At 38.0% G+C, this 23,185-nt stretch overlaps 1 protein-coding gene and 1 pseudogene across 1 annotated transcript in view; one reads left to right on the top strand and one right to left on the bottom strand.

Moving 5' to 3' along the window:
* The window catches only part of SDK1 (sidekick cell adhesion molecule 1), an 860,571-nt gene that overhangs the window by 758,431 nt on the left and 78,955 nt on the right, over positions 1-23,185 (bottom strand). The window lies entirely within an intron of this gene.
* Positions 1,976-22,456, top strand: LOC116625590 (annotated as a pseudogene).

Raw genomic sequence — 23,185 nt, 5'->3', positions numbered from 1 at the left:
GCATTTGCTCACTTGTGTCTCTGAGTCACATCTGGGTAATCACCACAATATTTCAAACTTTTTTCACTATAATTATATTTGCTATGGTGATCTGTGGTCAGTGATCTTTGGTGTTTATATTGTAATTTGGGGGGGGGGCACCACAAACCACATCCATTTAAGACACTGAACTTAATGTTTGTGTTCTGTCTGCTCCAAAGACCAGCCATTCCCCATCTCTCTCCTTCTTGGGGGCCCTCCCTATTCCCTGAGACACAACAACATTGAAATTAGGCCAATTAATAACTCCACAAGATCCCCTAAGTGTTCAAGTAAGAGTAAAGTCTCTCACTTTAAATTGAAAGCTACAAATGATTAAGCTCAGTGAGGAAGGCATGTCAAAAGCTGAGACAGGCCAAAAGCCAGGCCTCTTGCACCAAACAGCCAAGTAGTAAATGCAAAGGAAAACTTCTTGAAGGAATTAAAAGTGCTAGTCCAGTGAACACACGAATGATAAGAAAGTGAAACAGCCTTATTGGGAATGGGAAGTTTGGAGACAGTTTGAGTGGTCTGGATAAAAGATCAAACTAGCCACAACATTCCCTTTAAGCCAAAGCCTTATCCAGAGCGAGGCCTTAACTCTCAATTCCATGAAGGCTGAGAGAGGTGAGGAAATTGCAGAATACAAGTCTGAAGCTAGCAGAGGCTGGTTCATGAGGTTTCAGGAAAGAAGACTTCTCCAAATATAAAAGTACAAGATGAACAGGTGGTAAATGTTGACATAGAAACAGTAGCAAATCATCCAGAAGATCTAGCTGATATCCTTACTGAAGGTGTCTGCACTCGACAGATTTTCAGTGACGATGAAACAGCCTGATAGAAGAAGATGCCGTCTAAGGCTTCCAGGACTTATGTACCTAGAGAGAAGTCAGCGCCTGGCTTCAAAGCTTCAAAGGACAAGCTGATTCTCTTGTTAGGGGCTAATGCAGCTGGTAACGTTAAGTTGAAGCCAATGCTCATTTACCATTCTGAAAATCTTAGGGCCCTTAAGAATTAGGCTAAATCTACTCTGCCTGTCCTGTATAAATGCAACAACAAAGCCTGGATGACAGTGAATCTATTTACAACATGCTTTACTGAACAACAAGCCCACTGTCGAGACCTACTGCTCAGAAAAAAGATTCCTTTCAAAATAGTACTGCTTGCTGACAATGCACCTGGTCACCCAAGAGCCCTGATGGAGATGAGCAGCAAGATAAATGTTTTCATGCCTGACACAACATCCATTCTGCAGCCCAAGGATCAAGGAGTCATTTCAACCTTCAGGTCTTATTATTTAACAAATACACTCCGTAAGGCTATCGCCACCATAGATAGTGATTCCTCTGATGGTTCTGGAAAAAGTCCATTGAAAACTTTCCAGAAAGGATTCATCGTTCTAGATGTCACATAATTTATAGGAAGAGGTCAAAATATCAGTAGTGACAGCAGTTTGATAGACATTGATTCCAAACCTCATGGACGAGTTTGAGGGGTTCAAGACTCCATGGAGGAAGTCACTGCAGATGTGGTGGAAACGGCACGAGAACTAGAATCAGCAGTGGAGCCTGAACGTGGGACCGAACTGCTGCCATCTCACACTTGAACGGATGAGGATCTGCGTCTTATGGAGGAGCAAATAAACTGGTTTCTTGAGATGGGATCCACTCCCGGTGAAGATGCTGTGACGACTGTTGAAGTGACCACAAAGAATTCAGAGGATCATACGAGCTGAGCTGATAAAGCAGCAGTGGGGTGTCAGATGACTGACTCCCAGGCTGAAAGAAGTTCTCCTGTGGGTAGAATGCTATCCAACAGCATCCCACACTACAGAGAAATCCCTCATGAAAGGAAGAGTCCATCAGTGCAGCAAACGTCAGTGCTGTCTGATTTTAAGAACTTGGCATGGCCACCCCAACCTTCAGCAGCCACCACCCTGATCAGTCAGCAGCCATCGATGACGAAGCAAGACCCTCCACCAGCAAAAAAAGACTATGACTCCCTGAAAGCTCAGGTGATGGTTAGCATTTTTAGCAGTATTTTTAAAGTATGTACATTTTTTAAACATAATGGTATCGCACAATAAACTACAGTATAGGGTAAGCATAACATTTATATGTACTAGGAAACCAAAAAACCCATTTAACTTATTTTATTGCAATATTTGCTTTATTACAGTGGTCTGGAACTGAACCCACAATATCTCCAAGGTATGCCTGTATTCTTGCAAATGAACTTCTTATTAACTTTATTAGAACGAGAGGCCAGATCGGTCTCTATGACAGTGCTGAGGGTTGTTCATAGGAACTGTTAGGAAAATGGCTATATAGCATCACTAAACATGTTACACATATGCTACTCATAAAACTTATTTTTAATTATTATACATTTATTCTTTCACCAACAAATATGTATTCAATGTCTATTATGTGGCAGATAGCATCTAGGTACTAGATATAAAATGGTGACCTAAACAGACACAGTCTCTGTTCTCTGAAGGGAGTGACAGGCTACAAAACCACATAATTTATTATTATAGATAACTGCTATGTAAGAAAAGCAGAAACTGAACTGGTGTGAGAAGGGACCCAATTTTGAAAAGTCAAAGTTCTCTAAAGTGTCACTTAATCTGAGATTTGAAGGTTGAATGAGTTGACCAAGTGTGTGTGTGGTAAGGAGCGGGGAGAGGATGGTTAGGAATTGGTCCAAGCAGAGGGAACACCATATATAAAGGGCCTGGGGTGGGGAAGAACCTGATGTTTTCAAAGCACTAAACACTTCATTTGTAAACAAGCACCCTAGCAAATTGCTTCTAATAGTTCATCAGTTGCCTTTTTTGATTTTTCTAGCCATCTAATACCTTTGAATTACAATAATTTTGCTTCCTTTCTGCCATTTGCTGTTTATTTTTCAGTATCAAATTAACATTGTGTTGCACTTCCAAAAAATTTTTTCAATGGCCTTGGTAACTTTATTTGGGATATTTAAATAAGTGTTTATAGAGTTACACTGTAATAAATGATGTTGACTGTTAATTTGAGACCCATCTTTGACGACATTAAGATGGAACACACCCTTCAGTCCTTCTAAGTTTTCCTTTTAAAATAAGAGATACGAAATTTTACCAAGTAACTTCCTAACACCTATTTAGACTATATAATTTTCCATTGGTTTGTACACAATTTCAATTATATTATTCTTAGTACTGAGCAAAATTCCACTTGATATTATTTTTAAATTAACTGCTGGATTCTAGTTTCTAAAATTTAAGTTTCATCATCAAAATCCTGCAGTTGGGAAAACAACCAAAAGTAAAATTCTAGAATGTCAGAATTTAGGTAATTCTCTTTTGAAATAAAATCTATCTTTATAATTTGCAATTCTGCCAATATAGTCTACAGAGTCTGCTATCTTACATCATGTGCTATCTTCTAAGGCTAGCTTGTTTTTATTTCAGTGTATATCCCTTAAGATCCATTCAACTGCACATAACAGAATCTCCAACTCAAACTTTCACAAAAAGGAAACTAACCATCTCACGTAATTATCACTACAGAGGTGGTGCTGGTTTTAAGATTCTTTAGTTCGGGGGCCCAACAATCTCAAAAACTCGGGGTTTTGCCTTCTGCTCTGTCCTCTCGAGGTAGTAGATTTATCATCAGATGGGCTCTCTTTCTAGTTTTAAAATGGTGGTAAGAGGGAACTGGGTGTGTTCTGAAGCACAAAAGTTTCAATTTTTATAAAGTTCAATTTATCAAGTTTTTTTTTTTTATCTCTTGTGGTTTTCATGTCAGATCTAAGGAAGTATCTGCCTGGCCCTATGTCTTCTAAGAGTTTTGTCTTTTGAGCTCTTATATTTAGATCTGTGATACATTTTTAGTTGATCTTAGTGTATGTGTGAGTCAGGGCCCCAGATTCATCATTTTGCATGTGGATATACAATTGTCCCACTTGTTAAAAAGCCCATTTCTTTTCCATTGAATAGTCTGTTCAACAAATGGTGCTGGGGGCGCCTGGGTGGCTCAGTTGGTTAAGCGACTGCCTTCGGCTCAGGTCATGATCCTGGAGTCCCCGGATCGAGTCCCGCATCGGGTTCCCTGCTCAGCAGGGAGTCTGCTTCTCCCTCTGACCCTCCCCCCTCTCATGTGCTCTCTCTCGCTCTCTCTCTCTCAAATAAATAAATAAAATCTTTAAAAAAAAAAAAAAAAATGGTGCTGGGACCATTTCCTTCCCATTAATTGGCTCTTAGACTAATCATAGCCCACCCCACAGAGCTAAGGATGGAATGGATTCCTGACAAAATCAGAAATCTTTTTAGGAAGAAAATAAGGAAAAATGGATGACTGAAAGACAACCAACAGGGTGGTAAAAAGTTTTTTTAAAAAAAAAAGTTTCTCATCTCTCTATGTTCAGGAAGAATAAGTACCATACTTATGATCTGTTTGGAAGAATTTAGCAACAAAACTGAGTGTATGTGTGCTGAGGGGCATTGCTAGCTCTTTAACCCTCACTTTCTGCTATTAATATTGTAAATCTTTATTTGGGTTTTAATAGGGTTTTCTCTATTCAAGTCAATTTGAGTAACTTAGTTTTTCCTAGAAAAGTATCCATTTGAGCTTTGTATTTATGAATATATGTTGACCCTTGAACAGCACACGTTTGAACTGGGCGGATCCACTTATGTGAGGATTTTTTTTCTATAAATATAGTATATGTATTTTCTCTTATGATTTTCTTAACATTTCCTTTTCTCTACTTATTGTAAGAATACAATATAACATACAAAATGTGTTAAAAATAAGGCTCCTGGTAAACCACAGGCTATTAAGTTTTTGGAGAATCAAAAGTTAAATATGGTTGGCACCCCTTTACCCCACATTAAGGGTCAACTGTATAGTCACACAAAATACATTTTTCCTAATTACCCTTCCCATTCTTTATTTTTCATGTTTTGTTTTCTCTCAATTAGGCTATCTAAAGTCCTACCTTTTTCTCCAAATAACACTTAAATTTTTTATCAATTGTACTCTTATTCTGTTTTCAAGAATTTTTGTGTTTTTTTAGGCCTTTATTTCAGAGAGAGAGAGACAGCACAGTAGAGGGAGCGGCAGGCATAGGGAGAGGGAGAAGCAGGCTCCCCACTAAGCAGGGAGCCCGATGAGATGCAGGGCTTAAACCAAGGACCCTGGGATACCCAGGCACCCTCTAGTATTTTTATGTTTTAATTAAAAAAAAATACATTTTTTTCATTTATAACATCTGAGCTGAAGTGCTTGATTTTTATTCACTTTTGCTAAGAAATTTCAATACATTACTTTCCCTCTATGTCCTGCTTTGATCATATCTTCATGTTAACATGCACTTCCCATAATTTTTTTCTAGAACTTCTTCTAGACATTTTGTTAGTTTTGCTTTCCTCTTTGATCCAATCAAAAGTTATTTAGGAAATGCGGGGGCACTCAAGAATCTGGGTTTTTTTTAAACTTTCATGTACATTTTTGAAATTTCATTGTGGTTAGGGAATGTATTTTGTACTATTCTCAGTTTGTTGGAAGTTTAGATTTATGATCTAGAAAAAAATTTCCCTGGAGCCCTAAGAAGACATCATTTCTATTTGCAGGGTAAAGCTCTCAATGTCTCTTAGAGCAGCCTTAATGATTAGAGTATTCATAACCTCTACCATTCTTCTTATCTAACTTAGTCTATACAAAAGAAACACAGTAGTATGTCTCATTACTCTGCTTTTCTTTGTGTCTTCCAGTATTGTTTAATATGATGTAACCTATCCCATAAAAATTATTTTACTGTGGCTTAGACCTTTCATCTTCATGATTACTTCTGTCCCATTTTAATGCTTTGTCTTGCAATAAGAGAACTTCTATGTTCTCTGTTTGCATTTACCAATTTCATTCAAGTTTTTGAGTTATTTTATTTGAAATATAGCTTTTATAAAGGAAATCTAGTCGGATTATTTTTAGTTTTATGTTTGGTTGGTCGGTTTTTAATGCTCTAACTGTAACTTGGGATCCATTTTCCTTCGGATGACCCAACTTCCTGATCAGCGGAGCTGGACTAGCCTGAGAGCCTGTGTTGCTAACCGCCAATCATCAGACATGCCACATAAATGCATCCTCACCTCCCAAAAGGTCAGGAGGCTATGTGGCTTCACACTCCTCGTTCAAAGTCGAGAAATAAGCTAAAATCCAAGAGTGGCCTCCTCCATGCATAAATATTTATCTGAATAGCTTTTTAAGGAATGAAATATGAATGCTGTTATTTCACACCTGAGAACAGCCATTTTATTCCGTATGAACAACTTAGCTGAATATGGTTACAAGGCCACAGACTTCTGACATTTAATAGACAAGATACTGAGACAAACCTAATTTGCGTTCCTTTGTAGGTAACCTGCTTTATCTCCTGGGCTTGTTTTATCCTTACAATTCAAATATTTTTCCAGGATAGATCTAAGTAGAAACCTTTTCTCATTACTTCTGACTGGTTCTCAGGGGACCCTTTTGATATTTACTCACACTCTTCCCTGGCACAGGAAAGTTCAATCACGATTTCCCTGATTACTGCTCTGGTTTCCTGCTCTGGAACACCTGTTGAACTGAAGACCTGTTATCTGTCATCCACATCCACTTTTCACACTTACATATCTTTGTCACTTTTTCCCTCTGCATTCTGGACATATTATCAAATTTGTCATCCATATTACTCTTTCCATTTTTTCAAGTATCAAGTCTTCTTTTGATTGTCTTAATATAAATATTAAATTTTATTACAAGTTTGGTTTCCTTGAATTCTTTTATTTCAACGAGTTTTAACATTTCTGCTGTCAATCTCATCCTGTTCTTCAGGGTTCTCTGGTTTCCTTTTTACTTGAGGCCATGATTATTTTTTTAATACATAAGATTTACACCGGTTATAAATTTATAGTAAATTTGCTTACATGTAATCATTTTCAGAGAGATGCACTATGTCTTCAAAGTAATTCTTTATATTTTAGAATCTTTTCAAAAGCCACATGCTAGGCGTCTTCTATGTCCATTGAGCACGAGTTCTATTTAGATCTTATATTCTTGCAGACAGGTAACACGTCCTTAGTCTCCTCAACGCCCACTAAATGCTGGCAAGTTCTCCCTCTCAGACTGAAACTTTGGAATGAGATGTGTCCAACTCTCGGCTTGACTGGTAGTGTGTGACACATATTCCCTCCCATGTAAGCATGTGGACAGGGTATAACTCTTCCTACTCTGCTAGGTACTCCTGTCAGCTGTCACACGCACAGTACACAGTACATGAAACATAGGCACCAACAGCCCTATTTAAAAAGCCTTTCCTTAAATTACATGCATTCGGGGGTGTAGTATACCCTCAGCCATCTCCCCCCAAGCTCCTGCTGCTGGGTGACATATTGGGAGTGACAGTTTTCAGGTGAAAATAAATAGAAAATAACTAGTGGAGACAGGGAAAGGGCAGGTTAGGGACACTGGTCTGACTGGCTCAAAGGTCTGCAAAAGACAAACCACTCAGCATAATCCCTGTGCTTCCTGAAGTTAGGCATGATAAGTCAATCAGTTTTTAAACTGTGTCCTACTTTGTGGGGGACTATTTGCCCTGTTCTAGTTCAGAAGTAGAACATGTGCTATATAGTCCAAAATTAGTCTCAACCAACATTCAGGAAGCTTCTACTCCGATCTTGGCACATGGCATTTGCTTTATAGTGCAAATGCCCATGTTTGTCACCTTCATAGATGTTTTTTAATGGGAACTGGGAAGCGGTATATCAGGCCTAAGTAGTCTGCACCACATTATCCCAGAAATGTCAGACTAAGAGTTTAAGTAATTACACCATAATTTTAGTGAGAACTGAGATTATAGGCTGCGCTTGTGCATTTAATGCCTATTTTTCTTAAAAGACAAGATTACTTTTCCACATCATTCTGAATTCAAGCCACAGGCTTATAAAGAACAACTGACAGCAATTGTTTTCTCATTCCCTCAGGGGTTAACATTCGTGTAGCTGTCTCTTTTGGTTGGCATACCCCGTACTGAAGAAATAGAGCCATCTGCCTTGCTGTCTAAAAAACACCACTTGTCTGATATTCTCCTGCCAGAAAGGAGACTGCTCTGAAAAGCCATGTATGCATAAAGCAGATTCACTTTTGAAACATTATCACACCAGCAAAACCATATTCTCTAAAATCATATACATAATTCAATTTAAAATCAGGTCTAAATTCAAACTTTTATCTTAGGTCTGTGTTCATTCTGTTCATGATGATTCTGAATCTGAGTGATTCAGATAATATTAATGATACATTTTAAAACAAAGATTGGTTTTAAAAGTTCTTTTCACTTGGTAGTAACATGCTGTGTTCCATGGGTACTGTGAGCCAATGAGGCTATAGGTACTTATTCTTAAGTGAAAAGAAATGTACCACAAATTTGGGGGGTTTAGTTTTTCATTTATTATGAGAGGAGTTACTTCAAATCTCTAAGTTATTTACAGTTTACTGAAATCTGGTGTTTTATTAATTTACAGTTCTTCACAATCAGCTCTTTGGTAGCAATATAAATGAAAATGTGAAAAAAAAATTTGATACTATCCTCTCATATAAAATCATTGGCTTCAGTATGGGGTGTAAAAGAGATGAAGACTAAAATACTGGTCTCAAAAGCTGTTTCATAATTGAGAACTTCTCATTTCCTTTTTCTCTGGACCAGAAGACCCTATATACCAAGGGTTAGCAAGCTTTTCCTCTAACACCCAGATAGTAAATATTTTTGGTCTTGCAAATCATAAAATCTCTGTCACATCTATTCAACTGTGGAATGAAAACAGCCATAGACAATACTTTAAACACATGAGCATCACTGTGTTTCAATAAAACTTTATTTACATTATTAAATGAGGCAGCAGGAAGCAGCACAGAGCAATGAGGTATAACAATCTGGGACAACACAATTTCACAGAATTACAAAGACCTGACTCTTTTATATGTGAAACAGGGAGCAATATTTGTATTATTTAATAGCAATCAGATTTTATGTGTAATGGCTAACTTTTATTCAGCTCTTACATGTGTCAAGTACTGTTCTAATTCAGTTCTCCTAACAACCCAGAGAAGTCTGAAATAAAGTGTTAAGACATAAATGAGATACCAGGTCCTATCAGGCTACTTTTCACCTCCACAAAAGGAAACAATGAATAAAAGGGAAGGTAAGTATGGAAAGGCCCAAATGGCACATGCTTTGGATTCAAACACCAGACTCTGCAAGTCCTCACGAGTTCCCAGTGCTGCTGTCTGCTGCTGTCCTTACTGGTCAGCCCTCCAGCTCCACCACCCCATAATCCAAACCTTTCCATGCCAACTTGAAATCTCAAATTATCAATTTCACTCAATGTTCTCTAACCTATACTGACAGTTCTTCAATACCAACAAAACTGGATGGAAATACGGTAGTAGAGATATCAGATTTGCAATCCCGCTGATAAAATTTGGAACTGAAATGCTTCCTACAAAAGTGAGCTGGGCAATGGGTGATTTTTAAATGCTCAGTTAAACAGTAGCCTAACCAGAAGACAAGTAACTTTGATGTCAATAGCAGATACACAAAATGCTCTTTCAGGAAAGGAGCAGCTTAGGAACACTTTCTTCTCTTTGTAATGCCTAAAAATGATCAGTCTTATATAAGTGACTCAGGAATATTTAACTAAATTTTACGTATTTTCTCTGTTTCAGATTTTTTTTTTTTACTCACAGATGCCCTTATTTTTTAATTTTTTTAAAAGATTTTATTTATTTGTCAGAGAGAGCAAGCACAAGCGGGGTGAGCGGCAGGCAGAGGAAGAAGCAGGCTCCCCGCTGAGCAAGGAGCCTGATGCTGGACTCGATCCCAGGGTCCTGGGATCATGACCTGAGCTAAAAGTAGATGCTCAACCAACTGAGCCACCCAGGCGTCCCACAGATGCCCTTATTATTAAGTTTACTTTTAGTTGAGGACAATAATATACTTACAAAAATATGACAGGACTCCTTCCTGCTGATCATTTTCTCTTAAATTATCACTTAGATATTGACGAGAGATCTGATGATATGATAGAAAGACAGTCTTTCTGCAATGTTCATCCTCAAAGGGAATATTTCAGCAGCAGTCCCAATAAATAGGAATTTAACCATGTTCTAGTTATTCTAATTTTCTAGGAAAAAACATTTTCCTATCTACTCATTTTATGCTGCCATAATACTGTACATTAAAAGTAAATAAAATCTAATCATCATCATCATCATCCAAACAATATACTGATTTCCCAGGAGGTACATGATTCAATTATCCAAGTTTATAGTTAAGGGGAATGATATTAAATTTACCCAAAAGGACAGCAAGGAAGTAGGCAGTTAAGCCAGTCAAAGGGGAGTTAAAATATAATGGTCTAGATCAGGGTTCGGCAGACTATGCCCCATGACCCATATATGCGCACTCTTCTCTCTCTCCCCAATTTGCCTGTTTTTATAAATAATATTTTATTGGAACACAGACATATCCATTCATTTACATAATGTCTAAGGCTGCTTTTATGTTCCAACAACAAATGTGAATAATTGTGACAAAGATTATATGGCCTGCAGAGTCTAAAATATTTACTTCTGGCCCTTTACAGAAAAAGAATGAAAACCTCTAGTCTAGACAAGAGACCCAAGGAACACAGACTATGGAAATTAATTACAAAGTAAAAAGGGGCATGAGTGCAGTTCTACAAAAATAATTAACATCACCAAGCAACTGTTTTACAAATGACAAGTTTAGGATAGACAAAAAGCCAGTAGTGGCATTCCGTGATTTTGTGGTATATGGTGAGAAAATTAATCAACATAAGACCCAGAATAATGCACTGTTAGCAATAGTTGGTTTGAAATATAGCCCAAAAAGGGGAGCAGCTAGGGCATGCAAACATGAAAAGTAATTTCTAACTTCTTTATCCCATCTATGTAGAACATCTGCATAAACATCTAGAGCATATGAAATTACAACTATAAAAAAGATCCATTTTAAAAAACTTGTCTACCCAAAAAGCAAATCATAAGACAAATAGCAAACTGGGATGTAACAATTCATTTCCTGAGGAGATAGTGTTTTTTTCCTTAAAAATCCAGACAAAAAGTACCAAAAACCTGATAAACAAATAGGCAAAAGACATGAACCAACAGCTGACAGAAGAGAAAGCACTTAGACATTTTAAGATGCTCAACTATACTCAGAAGAGAAATGTAAATTAAAACTACAATGAGACACCTCTTCTTACCTATCTGGCAAAAATCCACTCTCTTGGCAAGGTTGAAAAGAAACTGAAAAATCACAAACACTATTGATAAAAAGTAAAATTCCTATAAAGGAATTTCTCTAATAAAATTAGATAAATTAGATAAACATCTAATAAAATTACACACGCAAAATTATACAGTACTTATGCAGCTATAAAAAGGAGGAACAGTTCTCTATGTACTCTTACAGAGTAATCTCCTGGATATATTGTGAAATAAAAAAAGCAAGATGGAGAACAGAGAATATAAAATACTGACTTCTGTATAAGAAAGAAAAAAGTATTTGCTTATTTTTGCAAAAAAAAATAATAAAATGGAGGAATACTAAGAAGGAGTGAAGGGCTTAGAGATGGAAGTGAGGGCTCTCTAAAGATAACTTTTTTTTTTTTTTTTTTTTTTTTTTTTTTTTAAGATTTTATTTATTTATTTGAGACAGAGAGAGAGAGAGCACATGAGAGGGGTGAGGGTCATAGGGAGAAGCAGGCTCCCTGCCGAGCAGGGAGCCCGATGCGGGACTCGATCCAGGGGCTCCAGGATCATGACCTGAGCCGAAGGCAGTCGCTTAACCAACTGAGCCACCCAGGCGCCCTAAAGATAACTTTTTAATTTTGACTTTTGAACCTAAAAATGTACATATGTGTGTATACATACACACATATATCAATGTCTATGTATACATATATACACATATACACATATAAAGAACTAAAAAAATGAAAAATGCAGATGTAAAGAAATGGAAATAAGACAATATTTACATCAAATGGTTAAAATATCTACACAGGGAACTGTTTGAACATTTACCCTCAGTACTTTGTACATCCTTAGTAGTATATATTGAAAGTACTCCTTTAAAAAAAAAACAAACCTGCAAAAAAAATCTTGAACTTTAGTAGTTTTAATATTGTGCCATTTTAAAACATGAATGTATATTGTAGGTTAAGCAAACCAGTATTTTCAGTATAAGAAAAAGGATAGGAAAAAAAAAAAGAAAAAGGATAGAAATATAAAGTGAAAGAAGGGAGAAAAAATCTCCTAACTTCAAAATATCAATGTGAACTCAATTATTTTCAATTCCTAGCTCTGACCATGGAAAGAACTATAAAGCAATGGCCTCCTGTTGCAATAGCGCCCAGATCTTGGTTTCTGAACATCCTGTTCCTCTAAAATAAACCAGGGCTTCTTGGAGAAAATACTGGCTCCAGGTCTTTAAAAAGTACAAGATGAAAGTGACATGTTCCAATTGAAAATGAATGACACATTTAAAGCCTTCAAGGTCTTTAAAATCAAGAGGCATTTCCATCACCCCCCTTCTCTAGCAATCTACTCCTATATAAGTTACTCCAGTTCATTTTCTGCCTCCTTCAAGTGCACTGGCTTTAGATTTACAATGCAGCAGTGTGGTCTTCTACCAGCAAGGTCACAGGAAATAAGATAAATACACAAAACTTTTATATGCTAGCAATGAACACATGGACACAAAAATTAAAAATACTATTTGTAACTGTCCCAAGAAAAATTAAATCCTTAATTTACAGGCCTTATACAGGACTTGAATGACAAAAACTAAAAAATGCTGATAAAAGAAATCAAAGAAGAGGTAAACAAATGGAGAGATACACCATGTTCATGGATTGAAAGACAACACAGTATAGGTATCAATTATCCCAAAATTGATCTAAGGATTTAATGCAATTCCTATCAAAATCCCAGAAAGGTATTTTGTAGATACAGAGAACAGTATTCTAAAGTTTATATGGAAATACAAAGTAACAATAGCTAAAACAATTTTGAAAAAAAAGGGAGAATAATCACTATCTGATTTTAAAACTTATTATATAACTATAATTACCAAAGATTATATAATACTGGCTGATGACACAGATCAATGAAACAAAATAGAAAACCCAAAACAGACTCAAAAATGTACCCCGACTGACTTCTGACAAGGTACAAAAGCAATTCAATGGGAGGGGGAAAAAAGCCTTTCAAAAAATGGTGCTGAAGCAACTGGACATCCACAGGTAGGAAAATGAACCTCGACCATACACAAAAATTACTCTAAATCAATCGTGGACTTGAAATGTGAAACAGAAAACTACAAAACTTTTAGGAGAAAGAAATATAGGAGAAAATCTTCAGGATCTACAGCTAGGCAACAAGTTCTTAGATTTGACACCAAAAGCTGATCCATAAAAGGAAAACGGATTAATGCAATTTCACCAAAATTAAACTTTTGCTCTACATAAGACACTGTTACAAGGATGAAGAGTCTACAGAGAGGAAATATTTGTAACCCACATGGCTGACAAAGCACTAGTATCTAAAATATATTAAGAACTCTCAAAAGCCAATAGTGAAAAACAATCTAATTAGAAAATGGCAAGAGACATAGAGAGACATCTCCCCATAGAGGATCTCCAGATGAGAGCTAAGCAAATGAAAAGACGTTCAACATCAGATAAATACCAATTAAAATCCAAATGAAGTATCACTACACACCTATCAAAATGGCTAAAATAAAATGACAACACTAAATGCTGATGAGGATGTAGAGAACCTGGATCATTCACACAATGTGTGTAACAATGCAAAATGGTACAGCCACCTCAGAAAAAGCTTCTCAAACATTAAACATTCAACTAAAATACAACCAACATTTATACCCATAAGCCCATTTTTATCACAGAAAAATCAGTTTGCAAAATAACCTATACACAAATGTTTATAGCAGTCTTACGTGTAATAGCCAAAACATGGAAACAACCCAGATGTCCTTGATGGGTGAATCATTAAGCAAACTGGTACATCAATAGCATGGACTACACTCAACAATAAAAAAGAAACTAGCTATTGGTATACACAACAATCTGGATAAAACTCAAGAGAATTATGCTGAGTGGGGAAAAAGGCTACATTGCATATGACTCCCTTTATTTATTCTTGAAGTGATAAAATTATAGAAATGAACTTATTAGTGGTTGCCAGGAGTGGTGTTGAGGGCAGCAGAAGGAAAACAGGTGTGGCTATAGAGGGTTAACCAGAAGAATCCTTTCATCGGAAATGTTCTGTATCTTGACCGTATCAAGGTCAGTATCCTAGATACGCTCTATAGTTGTTAAGATGTTACCATTGCGAGAAACTTGGTTTAAAAAAAAGCAAAGGATCTCTCTGTATTATTTCTTAAAACAGTAGATGAATCTACAATTATCTCAAAATTAAAATAATTTAAATGAATAAAAATTTTTAAATGAGGCATTACAAATGTTTATTTCCTAAAATTATCCAAGTTTTTCTTAGAAGTCTACTAAAATAAGCATGGAAAACTATGAAAGGAAAGTATAACAAATAGTCCCAAAAGTACCTTTTAGATGGTACATGTAAATATCTTCCAAGAAGAAAGCTGGTTTTATATTCATACAATTCTCAATAAATGTTTTCCTTAATTATATGTTTCAATACTATTTCATATTGCAGAGTGTTAGCTTACAAAATAAATGCATACTTTTTATTTTCTAAAAATTAATGGATTTTAAATCTTGGGTATTCCTTCAGAAGTTGAAGTAAATTATACTTTAAAAAAACACTTTTAGGGGCACCTGGGTGGCTCAGTTGGTTAAGCAACTGCCTTCGGCTCAGGTCATGATCCTGGGGTCTCGGGATCGAGTCCCACATCGGGCTCCCTGCTCAGCGGGGAGTCTGCTTCTCCCTCTGACCCTCCCCCCTCTCATGTGCTCTCTCTCATTCTCTCTCTCTCAAAGAAATAAATAAAATCTTAAAAAAAAAAAAAACACTTTTAAACCTTAATATTCTAAAGAAACTTATAAAGATATCAGAAAATATGAAAAAATGGCATTTTCAGATACAGTAAACCCAAGAATAATTATGAATTTGGTGTTGTATAAATTTTCTGCTGCCATATATTTATATTCAAACACCATCACCAAAATCCTACTCAAATAAGAGAAGATTCAAATGGGGTTAGATAAATCCTCTCCAAAAGGAATCTTCAAAAAGACAGTCGGGAAAAGGTAAAGAAAGGTTGCAATTACACTCAGCTCACACACACATTTGTGTACTACACTGTGTGAAAACAGATTACACAAAGTCATAATCAGCCACCTAACGCCTCAGGGATATATAAGGTTCTCCCAGGGTTAATTTCATCCAGATTCTACAGTAAGAGTTATTTATCACAGTATAGTCCTCAGTTCAAAATGCTATTACAAGAACTAGGTCCCTTCACTCAGGAAAATTATTTTTCTTTCCTTCTTGCTCTAAAATTGCAATAATAAACCTTAAATCCTTTAGGTCTGAGAGGTTTGCAATAAAGTGTGGTACCAAGATATAACTCAATGTAGAGAAAATGAGGACTGCCATTGAAAAATTCATCTGCTCCAAGGTATAGATCTGGAATACTTACGACAGGTTTTTTAAAATGCCAGGTTGTACATAGAGCTCACTTTCGTTAGCTATTACCAAGACAGCATTTTAAATAATCACCCTGTAAAGTTCACTAGTTATTTTGAAATTGACTGATATTAGAAACCTGCCCAGCTATACTGGTCAAGAACAATTATAATGTTCTACATAGTTTTTTCTCTAACAAATATGCAATAAAGACCTTATATACTTTGCATGATCCAAGGAGAACTCTGGCCAACAGTTCTAAAAAGGAGGCAGCCGCAGGGTAGTTTGTCAAGAAGCATAATTTGCTCTTACCCTATTTGAAACTGCTTATAGACATTTATAAATGGTTAAATAAGAGATAATCAAATTGTAAATTTAAATGGAGTGAATCAAAAGCAGGCAAAGGATGAACAGAGAAGGTGCAGGACATGGAGAAAAGATGGGAAAGTAACCCAAGGAAGGATAAGACTAGGAAATTAAAATACAACACGAGTTGGCTCCGCCCCCGTCATCGGTACCTCGCGACATTTCGCGAAGGCCTCCCTTCTCCGTCCGCGCTGCCGACCTGCCATCCAGACTGAGGGCGACCCGGAGACTCCGGGGCCACCCGGGCCACGGCCACGGCCGTGTTGGCAAGCACCGGAAGTACCCCGGAGGCTGGGCTAACGCTGCTGGCATGCACCACCACAGGATCAGCTTTGACAAGCATCACCCAGGTTACTTTGGAAAAGCTGGTGTGAGACATTACCACTTAAAGAGGAACCAGAGCTTCTGCCCAACTGTCACCTGCGGACCGTGGTCAGTGAGCAGACACGGGTAAATGCCGCCAAAAACAAGACTGCAGCTGCTCCTATCACTGATGTGGTGCGATCAGGCTACTACAAAGTTTTGGGAAAGGGAAAACTCCCAAAACAGCCTGTCATCGTGAAGGCCAAATTCTTCAGTAGAAGAGCAGAGGAGAAGGTTAAGTGTGTCGGGGGCGCCTGCGTTCTAGTGGGGCTTGGGGCCGGTGGGGGGGGGGGGGAGGGTCATTAAATGCTAACAAGTGCTAAAAAAATAAAATAAAATACAAACAAGAGAACACGGCAGTAGGTGGGACATAAAGTAGAATCAAAGAACAAGTAACAGAGGTACTAAAGACAAATATTCTTACCATAAATGTTTAGAAAATTAGTACTAATTTAATGGAGGTTTTTAAATTAAATAATTTTAATATAGAAACTACAGTGTCAGAGATATCTGATCATATATTTTTTCTAAGACTTTGGGGCACCTGTGCGGCTCAGTCAGTTAAATGTCTGACTTGATTTCAGCTCAGGTCATGATCTCAGGGTGGTGAGATGGAGCCCCACATCGGGTTCTGCACTCAGTGGGGAGTCTGCTTGAGATTCTCTCTCTCCCTCTGTCTCTCCCCCTACTTGTGCGTGCTCTCTCAATAAAATCTCTAAAAAAAAAAAAAGATAAGATTATCTTTTGATCATTAAATTTTTTTTTTTTTTAATTTATTTGACAGAGAGACAGCGAGAGAGGGAACACAAGCAGGGGGAGTGGGAGAGGGAGAAGCAGGCTTCCCGCGGAGCAGGGAGCCCGATGCGGGGCTCGATCCCGGGACCCTGGGATCGTGACCTGAGCCGAAGGCAGACGCCCAATGACTGAGCCACCCAGGCACCCCTTGATCATTAAATTTCTTAAAGCATCACTTTAAAATTCAACTGAAGTGGAAAGATGATAGATATGACCGTCAACTCCCCATTTTGCTTCTTCAGCACATGTTATAAATGCCAACTGGAGGCTTTGCTATTCAAATGTATTGAGTTGCTCCACCATGTTAAATACATCATATAACACATAGGCAGAACCATTTCCAACATGGAAATTGCCCAAATCAACACCTCTCCCCATCCCCAGTGGGCTCACAATTTCCTAAGAGTATAGTCTTCCCTTCCTCTGGGGCAGGAGGACTGCTAATGCAGGGGACTCTGACAGAATAAGAGCTTCTCTCCCACTGCTCCAGAATCAGGCAGGCCAGGTGGTTGGGAATGCACACAGCATTGGGACAGGGTTACAAAACTTGAGACAGTCAACCCAGCACTAGCTTGTCACATATTCTTGACATGTTTTAAAACATACAGGAAAGAAAAGTGTGTTTCAACAGCAATCTTCAACATGCACTCTCTAATTTGCTCCAACATGCACACACGCGTGCGTGCACACATACAGTTAACATCACAGGCCTAGTGTTTGAATAGGCTACCCCAGAGCTACACGTTTGCGTAATAGTGTTCCTGTAAAGTCTACTTGCTTTAAAATACCTATTGTCTTCTGCACTGGTCTGATAAGAATCAACCCCAGCCTTCACTGCAATTTAGGTAACCCAGGAGCTTCCTTCACTCATTAGACAAATTGTATACTGAGCATCTCCTTAAGGCAGGTACTCCACAGGGACTAGAGAAAAATATAATGGTGAACAAAACTAACTTGACCCCTACCCTCTTGAAGTTTACATCCTAACACTAAAGAAGCAAACTAACAGAAATGGTTGAATGTTAAACTGCTCCCTCCCGTCTAGGAATGCTGAAGGCCACAAAAGAGGAAGGAACACTTCTCCTGCCCCTGATGTCATGCGGCTTGCAAAGAAAACAAACAGCAGAATGGCAGAACCAGACGTAAAATGGAGAAAGTGTTATTATATTTTGCTTATAAAATTCCTTCGTGAAAGTGTCTATTGCTATAAATGAGGACAAAACCCCCAGGGGCAAGGCAAAAGCCTCAAAATTCACTCAGGCAAACAAAGAGCCTTCCTCAATTTGTCCTAAGATCCTACAGGGTCATGGCTACAGTATGAATTCCTACCTCCAAGGCTTAATTACTGAATATTATTCCTCTTTAGAGTGACCTCCAGAATGTCCTGAACCCCCCAAAGAGTTCCACAAAGCCTAAAGATACTATCTTGAAATTGCTCAACTCTTGAAGGTAAGGTTGTAAACTCAAAAGTGAGGGCAGGCCCTGCTCTGGAATTGGCACGTCTGCTCAGGCGTTCTCACACTATTCCTAACAGCGAGCCCCCAAGTCCCCTGGACTATAATGTCAGCAGCACTAAGAGACCACGTGGTAATCCTGTTCTGAGAAGAGACATTTTACAGAAGGTATTCTGTATGTTTTATTTGAATGTCCTGGCCAGACGCAAAATGAACTCAGCACAGGCAGGCAAAAAAATAATAAATTTTAAAATTACAAACTAAAAGTCTAGACTCTGATTCTTTTACCAACAGTAGCCTAACAGTATAGCTCCTAACGTGTCACCTTCCTTAAGGTATCATTCGTACTTCTTAATTCTACATGGAAAAATCATCACATAGCAGGCGAGCGAGCATGTCCGCACCATGCAAGTGAGTAGCCCAGGAGTGGAAGGCCCCTACCTTTGTAGGAACCAGATTCCTAGAGTGGTGGCAGGGCACAGTCCCTGGCTGTGCTCCCTCTATGTGCTGCATTCTTCTCAAGAGCTCTCCCTCAGCCAGGAAGCAGGCCACTTGGCAGCCCACAGACAAGTAGCAATCCAAGAAAAAAAGGCAGTCTTTCCTTGGTACTCCTGTGGAAAAGTACCAAATGGGAAGCCAAATGACCTGGTTGCTCACATGCCCATCCCTTGAACTAAGTGTGTCTCCACGATGAGTTCCATGCTGGGGGGGGTAAACAGGAGAGGCACAGTAACCTTCAGCTTCCACCAAACCGCTGCACTCAGGCATGTGCACACGGTATGGGATGAAGGTGGGGTTTGCAAAAAGAACCAGAATATAGAAGAAAAACAATCCTAGACAGAAAGCTATAGATGCCACAGCTCACTAATTTTTCAACTTTTCATTTTTACAAAAGCCAGCCTTTCTTGAAATCTTAGACTGTTATACAGAGGCAAATAAGTAAGAGCAGAGCTGGCAAGGTAAGAGGAACAATGTCTACCCCCAACACACATATCCCTACCTGTATTCCTTACCCCCAAAGTGATACCTCAGGAAACTCTAACTCTGGAGCTCTGAGGATCAGTCTGAAAACCAGGCTCTAATTTAGAGACTTCTGGGGGAAAGCTGCACTAACCTTCCAAACCAAGCCTTAGAAATGAGTGTACCATATTCTTATCTATAACAATCATTACTTGATCCTTATTTGCAACTGCAAAGAAAACCTTAATAGTTAAAATATTTAAAGCTTTTATTAAATGCTTAAAATCCATCACATTCTGGCTCCATCTAGAACGAATTTTTATTTACTGTAGTGCAAGTACATATAAAGGACTCAGAAACCAAGTCCTCCAGGGGACGACTGCCAATTGGTTTAATTTTCAAAATCAATATCAATGCTCAGAGCTGCTACCACCTTCAATCCTACAGAAAATTCTAGGTGCACAGTAATTCCAGACAACACTTAATTCTATTTTGAGATGGTTTTTATAGAAAAACTTTTTTTATGAGTCATACCTTAACTTACACTGTAAGCTTGAAAGAACATTTTAATGATTAGATAATTGTTCCAGCTAGCCTCCCTCATTAAAGTAACTGACTACTGAAAAAAATTGTCAAAAATCATCACTTCTACTACTTCAGCCAGAGATGAATGGGAAAGGCTTACACATCAGTCTACGAATGTCATTAATAAAGTTTTACTATGCTATGCTGCTTGTGTTACTCTACAGGTTTTTAAACCAAATATAACTGAGAAATACACCTGACCATAACTCAGAGAGCATGAATGGGGAAGAAAAAATATGCTTAATCCCAAATCATAAATCCAATAGCAGAAAAAGTTCATGGTTTATCTTTCTGTTTTCAAGAAGATATAGTCGGGCACCTGGGTGGCTCAGTTGGTTGAGCGACTGCCTTCGGCTCAGGTCATGATCCCGGAGTCCCTGGATCGAGTCCCGTATCGGGCTCCCTGCTCGGCGGGGAGTCTGCTTCTCCCTCTCACCCTCCCCCATCTCATGTGCTCTCTCTCTCTCAAATAAATAAAATCTTTAAAAAAAAAAAAAAAGAAGATATAGTCATTGCAGAAGATATGCTCAGTGGTCACATTAACAGTATGTGCACCTATCAGGACATCCTAAAATATGTTCCTAACTCTTTACTCATTAAAATCTATTTGCCTTTCTCTTCCATCCCTCAGGTCACAGCTATAGGATATCTAGACAATCTGAGCACTTGCACCATTAGTTTAAAAACTTGGTTCTGTGGGTTTGTTCGTTTCTGTATCATGTTCAGTTAGAGTAAGAAAGAGAAGGGAAGGGAAGAGAGAAAGATGGATGGAGACAGAGGCAGCAGAAAAAGAGAAGAGGAAAAAGCCTGATAAACAGGCAAAGCAAGAGAAAAAGACACAAAAACAAAATGTCACATTCCCTACAACCATGAGTATCAGCGTGTACATCAACAGGAGTGTCCAGAGTCTCTAAAATCTTAAATTCGGATATAAACACAGGATTTCAAGAAATTAGATACTTAAAAAGATTAATGTGGCCAAGCAGGTATTTTTCTGATGAGCTCAGATTTTCAAAAGAAATGTTGAAAAGACATCATGTGTATAAAAGAATGACAAATTACTGACACTAAAATTAGCATCAGGAAACAATCTCAGAATAATATGAGGTTTTCAAAAAATGAAAAAAGTTTCTTTTAATTATATTACATTGTAACAAATAATTTTAGCAAACACATAACTCTACACCTACTGGTTTAGTCAAAGAAAATAATCTTCAGAATCCATACAGAAAACTAAACATGAGAAACAGGAAACTAAAATCCAAAGATTGGTGAAAACAATGAAGGAGTGAATCTCATACTCTAAATTGCAGCCTCCTAACTTGTTTAAATCAAAACATAGGAATCTGAGGATAAACTCATGGAATACCTGCCTTAATCTTTACAGAAACCGTAACACACTCAAGGGCCTCTGGGAGCCAGCAGTGTCCCACTTCTTGATCTATGTGATGATCACACAGGTGTTTTACACTTGGTTGAAATGTACATCTGCTTTATGCACTTTATTTGTGCTGTATTTCACCAAAAAAAAAAAGACTAAACAATTTAAGAGGTACAGATGACTTGAGGAAGGCAATGGATTTCCAACCTACAGACAGACCAGCTGTGAGCCCCTGGAAGATCCTCAGACCACGAAGACTTGTATAACCTAATGAAACTGACATGGGGAGCCTTACTCTACGAGGTCATGAACCCCCTCTTTCAGCAGTGTTCCTCATCAGGAAGCACAGTCCATAAGAGCTATGTGGTATTCCACCCCCACAGTGCAGACCTCATGGTAAGGGGACAGGAGGGCAGGATGGAAGAATGTCATGAATGCTGGGACAACTGTGTGATTTCTAACTTTGCAGAACCAGCTATAAGGAGAATTACCAGATAAATACCCTCTAGAGGACAAGTCTGGGAATGTGCTGCAAAGGTCTATGCCCTGCCCTCTCAACCTGGGAAGGTAAGAATATGGAAAGCATAAAAGAGCAGATTTAATGGATAATGAATCTGGGCATGATAGATAAATTTAATTCAGGGGACAGTTTCCGAAATTTCATTAAAATTCAGAAAACTCAGGAAATTCAGAGTGTTCCCACTACAGCTTCCATTTCTCCTGTGAAAGGCATCTGTGGAGAGAGAAGAACAGGGAAGCGCATGGATGCAGAGAGCAGAAGAGAAGCCTGACTGGAAACAGTGGTTGTACTGAAACTTAAATTTACAAATGGCAAACAGTACATTTTCAACAAAAGAGATCTGTATTTTAAAAGTAATTCCATTATCTATGTGAATGACAACTCATTTATATTTTAACAGACTTTTAGTCCTAATTTCAGAGAATATTCATGATCAAGTTTTAGATACGAGTTATGCTGAAATCTTCAGTTACTTTAAAAAAAAAAAAAACCTTGCTGCATATCAATATATCAATGAAATTATCACCTAACATGACTAAAAAACAAACAGATGTGGCCAAATAGGTCCATCCCAGTTTAGTCAAAGAAAATGAGACAATAAATGAAGACTTGTTTCCAATCATATGATTAGAAAGTAGACACTTCAACATACAGACAGTTCCTGACTTAACGATGGCTCACCTTAGGATTTTTCACCTTTACGATGGTGCAAAAACCATATGTGTTCAGTAGAAACCATACTTCAAATTTTGAACTTTGTTCTTTTCCCGGGCTACCACGAGCAGTGTCATACTCTCGTGATGCTGGGCAGCAGTGAGCCATAGCTCCCAGTCAGCGGTCCCATGATGAGCGTAACCTATGCACTTACAACCATCCTGCACCCACACAACCATTTTTCACTTTCAGCACAGTGTCCAATGAATTACGTGATATGTTCAGCCCTTTATTATAAAACTGGCTTTGTGTTAAATGGTTTTGCCCAACTATAGGCTAACTCAAG

Source organism: Phoca vitulina, unplaced genomic scaffold (assembly GCF_004348235.1).
Source record: "Phoca vitulina isolate PV1807 unplaced genomic scaffold, GSC_HSeal_1.0 scaffold79, whole genome shotgun sequence".
Taxonomy (NCBI): domain Eukaryota; kingdom Metazoa; phylum Chordata; class Mammalia; order Carnivora; family Phocidae; genus Phoca; species Phoca vitulina.
The sequence above is the reverse complement of the archived record's forward strand: the minus strand, read 5'-3'. Positions and strand labels throughout refer to the sequence as shown.